Source organism: Dysidea avara, chromosome 3 (assembly GCF_963678975.1).
Source record: "Dysidea avara chromosome 3, odDysAvar1.4, whole genome shotgun sequence".
In the NCBI taxonomy this organism is placed as follows: domain Eukaryota; kingdom Metazoa; phylum Porifera; class Demospongiae; order Dictyoceratida; family Dysideidae; genus Dysidea; species Dysidea avara.
In genome coordinates, this window is record NC_089274.1 from 6,965,619 (window position 1) to 6,972,101 (window position 6,483).

The following is a 6,483-nucleotide window of genomic DNA, read 5'->3' on the forward strand; positions in this document are numbered from 1 at the left end:
AAAACACAAAAACACAAAACTCTAAACCATTAGTTAATCATATGTGAATGGCTACAGAATTAAATGTAGTTGTGACTTGCATTGTGCGATTTCTCTAGCCATGCAAAGTCTAGAATTTATTATAATTGATGCTAGCAAAGCAGCAACAATATAAAGTGCCAAAATTTGACTATATAGCCATGCAGTAGCCAAATACAAAAATATATAGTATGCTGATACCATGCTCCTAATCATGCTGGCAAAATCACCTTCACCTCATGATCAGGCCCAATCGTGGGACTTTTATGTGTGTATATATTGATTATTTATAAGGAGAGCCAAAGCTTTTATTAAGAAAAATATGTGGCTTAAGTTAAGCATTTTCAAACAGTGTGTTAAGTATATCAATCAGCTTAATCAAACACTTTCTGTACTATTAGGAGCACCATGAATTCCTTTTAAAAAAAGCTTTGACATAAATGTGGCACTAAAAGTGCTAATTACATTAATTTTGGCAAAACACGCACCAGTTATAATCATGTTACTTGATCATGTCTTGAAAAAAAAACAATATGCAAAATAAACAGCAAGTTTCCTGCTCCATTTTTTTGCAGATTGTGACCCCAGTTACGTATGCATTTTGCAATTATTGCACCTACATAATATGATAGAAGACACTATCCGTATATTCATCCATCAACATTTAGCTGCTTACTGTATAGAGCACTCATTACCTAAATAAAATTTAGCAAACCATGTTGATTTTTGCACAGTGTATTCAGTTTGTGAACTGACTTGTTATGTTTCAGCTTATTACAATGAAAAACCATCAATATATTCAGTATATCTCACACTTATTCATTTAGTAATAATGGTACATGACCAAGAAATCACCCTATTTAAATCAAAATTGTTTACACCAATTAAATTTTACATACGTATACAGTATATAACTATAATTGCACGGTGTGTCCATGCACAATATATTCATAATAATCGGACTAAATTGGTATGTAGAGCGGTGACAACTTTCTCGTGATAATGTAACAATGCACAAAAACACATTTAATGAATTTTGTTTATTACCTATAATCATTATGTTAGAGTCATATATCAGATAAGTTAGTAAATTATTGAAAAGAGCTATTTTGTAACAGTAGTTAATGGATACAGTATATGGTTAAAATAACATTTATTATGGTCAAAAAATAAACAGTTCAGAATTATCAGGCACACATCAGTTTGGTATGAAATACAAGGATTTTTTGAGCTTTGGTTACCAATATAAATTACTGACAGTGCATGCAGGAGCTACCTTCATGCATGAATGCATGTATTATGGCATTGAGCAGTTATGTATAAGCACGACCACATGAACACAAAACTAAATAATTTTTAAAAACCTTGCAAAACTCAAGAAAAAGGCTTGAATTGAATGCATAAATGGATTCTACTCCATGTACATGCAAAAGTAATGGTATAACAGCCATAACTCCATATAGTTGCATGAACAACCCGGCTGGGAAAGTGAAATGCTTATTGTCTTGTGTTGGTTGTGTGATTACCTTGGAAGGTAATCTATTATGCCCAAAATTCAATTGATAGAGCTTTAAAAGAGTTGATGAATGTGTTTTAGAAAACATATAATGAATGAGTATCATGCTGTAAAACTATATCTTAAACTGTTTTGGCCTACTTCAAAGACAGCTGAGCTTTATAGCAACTTCATCACGGCCAAGAACACCTTATACATTTTAATATAAGTAAAATCTTGCGTTGTTTAAGATCATACCCTATTAGAAATCACTACATATGTTCAATGGAAAGATGGAAACTAAGTTTATCCTATCTATATTAGTCTTTAGATGGTAATTATACTACTTTTTTGAAGTTGCTACATTGTTTTTCTTCATCAATCAAATAATTTCAGGATACTTAAGATTATACATACTGTGATACTGGTAAACTTTGTCAAGAAACCACCTCACTCTCCTTCCAGAAACAATTGAATATAGTTCCTAGAATAGAGGGTGTCATCAGGATTTTTTAAAACAGGTTTCCAAATCTGACAGCAGATATGGAGTTTCTGATGCTGCAGGGCACAGCATCCAGCTGCTACGAGACCTTGAACATTAATTTTAAAGGTTCAATTTCGGTGAATCATCATTTACATTTGTGAATAAGTACATTAATGCATACAATCATAAAACTCTCTGGGGGCTATGCATGCAAACATGCACTGACTTGACAAATCATATACGCTATATTTACAAACTGGCCATGGGTTTTCTGGCCACAGGAATAAGCAGACCTCGATCCCTCCAATTATGGTGCACAACATGCTTGAGGGAAATTAAACTTGGTTTTAGCTGGACTGTAGGAGCTCCCACACAGTTTTAATTGAATGGCCTGTATTTACAATTTTGCAATGTCTGGTCTGCAGCTGCATATAAGTATTCTTTCCCAAAAGAAAAAGAAAACCACATGCAACTCCTATAATTGCTTTCCAACAATAGAGCTCCTTCTCACTTTACTATACCTGTTAATACATGTCATTACATGAATGCCCTGAGTATGCTTAACAGCATGCTCTGTTGGAGTGAAACACCTTATAACACACACACACACACACACACACACACACACACACACACACACACACACACACACACACACACACACATACACACACACACACGCACATACACACACACACACACACACATATATATGTTACAGTAATATCTTGTTTACCTTATTAGAGATTGCTACACACTATGCAAGGGAGAAATGGAAACTATAAACTATAATATTATGGCTTCAGATAATAAACCTTATTTATAATGCTACCATTAATGTATGTTTTGTGATGATTTTAAATTGCTACATTGCTTTTATAGAAGTTCCAATATAGTTTCAGGATACTTAAGGTGTCTATGCATACAAAAATGTATACTGACTTAGCTAATAATATGTTATACTGGATTTTCTGGCCATGGGAGTAGACAGGCTTCCTGTATTCATTATGGTGCACAAGATGCATCCTATCAAACTTGGTTGTAGCTAGACTGTAGACAAGTTCTCAATTGAATAGCCTGCATTAACAATGTCTGGTCTATACATGTAAGTATTCTTCCCCAAGAGAAAAAGAAAACCTTAATTTACTACTCCTATAATCGTTTTCCAACAATAGAACTCCTTGTCACTTTAATCTGTTAATACATATTATTACATGGATTCAATGCTCTGAGTATGCATGTTTAACTACTGTGTTGGAGTAAACTTTTTTCGAAGAGGGCTCATATCCCGTTGCTAGCTATCAACTTCATGTTACTATAATTATTGTGTGCTAGTCCTCAGTTACGTATGTTCATTGCTTGCAAGCTAAATGTGGTGTGTTTGGTTCATCCAACTTAGAAATTTCAAGGGGCCGGGGGTGATTTCAGAAACCATAGAAGTAGTAATAGCTGCAAGTACATAGACTAGTATGGGTAGAGGGGTAGAATAGTTAGCGCAACTGAATCACCAACGGCACCATTCCCATTTTCATGCATTGATTATTACTGGTGTTGTAACCATTAGACGTATTGTAGATGATCGAAACCAGTGCCATAGAAATGTAACATGCATGTTGCATGTTATAATGATTATGTAAATTAAAATATAAAATATTTCAGTTACTGCTGACTGCTTTATTAGAGTATATATGACTGCTCTATTAGAGTATCTAGGTCCTCAGGAGCTAAAGCCCTCTGAAATAGCTAAAGTGAAGGAGCTCCATTTCCTTCCCCCTTATTACTGCTTGTAGCCATATTTAGCATTCTATTTCAAAACAGCATGCATGAGTATTTTTAGTTTGTCAAAATATTGATTAGTTGAATCCGTGAACTTTACCATGCCCGAAAGAATGACACTTGTAGCAGGCGCCCATCTACTGTATTGTTAGTTGTCACTGATGCATGAGTCACCTACATTCCACAATACCTTAAAAGTCATTCCACCATACCTTAAAAGTTCCATACAAGTGGATGATATTGATATTAAACATACATAACAATAGACTGAAACAATTAGCTAATTACAGTCAGGTGGGAAGTGGGAGTGGTGGAGAAGAGTGAATACAGGTGCTGGTGGTCAGGGAGGAGTGAGAATTGGTAGCATAGTATGTTTCAGTCAGTGGGTGAAGTGTAGTTCAGAAATGATGGGGTGGTGTTACATTCATCTCTGTAAAGGAACTATTAGAATTAGGTTGAGTTACCGTGCATATTGTTCAAGACCTTTCAGGTATGCGAATTGAATTGGATGAGCTATTGGGTTACAGGAAATGGTTGGTGATGCACAGAGTGAAGTGTCTTAGGATTGATCAATCATGATCATTTGGTCAACAGAAGAAAATCTAGATCAAAAATGGTAAATAATTGCTCTTGGCTTATGATATACGTAGGCTGATGGCAAATTGGAATTTCAGTGAATGGTGAATGTGGTAACTAAAGTGCCCCAAATGATGTAGTTGTTCATCAGGTGAAGTTCCAGAAGAAAGTTTCAGCAACTAAGAGAGACTGAGACCTCTAAGGGTACCAATGTGACCAAAGTTTGTCCTACTTTCTGCTCCATGACAGAAGAAATGACCTCTTTAAATCACTGGCACTTGCATGCATGGTCCTCTTTTCTTCTTCACAGCAACCCTTTGGGAAATATAGAAATCAACTCTCTCTGTGTGAGTTGTCTTTATGAGGATCCATATCTTCAGGCTCCAATCAACTGTGAGTGAAGAATACACTTTGTTGACAGCCTGAGAAACTGCAAAATGAATATATATTATCAGTAGAAAACATGGAAGCCAGATGCTGCTGCCAACTCAGGGTATTTAAAGAGAGTGGCACCAACTCCCTATCCCCTACATTCTTCTTCACAAATCTGTTCACTCTCACTAGGCTGACAGTTACCTCCCTGAACAACATGTTGGGACACTCCTCTAAGCAACCCTACCGGACAACCCAGCAGCCAATCATCCTCAGAGTGAGGATGAAGAGCCCAAAAATGTAATATTATTACATCGGTATAGCTAACATGCAATTGAACACTCGAGATGATGAAATTCCTTGCCTGTAGACAAACCACTTCGCACTGTACCAAACTAAATAAGAAGCCAAAACTTTAAGATGTGGTAAGTTTTTCCTCAAAACACAGCAAAGTTTCTGTGATGTACCAAATTTTACCCTTGTGTAAGAAGCATGGTTCCTGCACGTGTAGGGCAACATTAAGAAACTTTGTAGGAAATATTCCCACACTGTTGAATTTTGTAAGAAAGATTCCTCCTACACATGACATATTGTGTAGGAATAATTCCTACAAGTGTAGGAATTATTCCTATATTTGTAAGAACAATTCTTACACTTGTAGGAATGATTCCTACACTTGTGGGAATTATTCCTACACTGCAAGAAGATATCTTACACTTTGTGCCATGTGTAGGAATCTTTCTTACAAAATTCAACAGAGTGGGAATATTTCCTACAAAATTCTGCAAAATTCTCAATAAAGCTCTACACATGTAGGAATCATGCTTCCTACACAAGTGTAAATTCCTTCCAGCACTTCGCCTCAAAATTATGATTTCTTATTTAATTTGGAATATGTTTGTAGCAATAGAGCAAAGGATCTCTATATGTTTGAAGGTGTCCAAACACTACAACTATAAGGGTGAAAACCTGCCTCCTGCTGCCTCTAATAACTCCTTGTGCCAAGCATCTTTCTCCATTAGTTTTCCCCTCTGAGAGCTGCAAACCAAGTAGTGAACAAGTCAGAACTCCAGAATGGAGTGCACTTCTAGTGAAACATCAAAATTGTGTTGGATGTTCATTGAAAAAATCTGGATGAAACACATCACTATGACCAAGTCTTGCAGCAGATTCTCCGGACACCCGATCAGTACCACATCCTATCAGGTGTATGATTACCAAAACGATCAACCAATTGTCCACAAATATGCAATGGTGAGTCTGCATCTGGAATGCCCAGCCATGTAAAGCTGGAGAGCAGCAGGTAACAAGTGCATATGGAATTGCTATAGTCCAAGTTGAGACACTGTACAAGCTATTAAGGGATCACTTGAAGCCAAACAACTGAGAGGAGTCTGATAAAGCTATAGAAACAAGCCCGATCTCGTTGAAACAAAACTTCTGAGTAAAAATGTCAACAAGACATAAAAGTTACACCGCAATACCGCAATAGCTACTTCAGGTCATTCCACAGTACCTTAAAAGTCATACTGCAATACCTTAAAAGTCATTCCACAATACCTTAAAAGTCATTCTGCAATACCTTAAAAGTCATTCTGCAACACCTTAAAAGTCATTCTGCAATACCTTAAAGTCTTCCACAATATCTTAAAAGTCATTCCGCAATACCTTAAGGTAGGGTTGGGCAATATTGAATTTTTGTGACATGCGATTATTGCATGAGTCATTTGATACGATAATTGCAAGATTGCATGTGAAAATT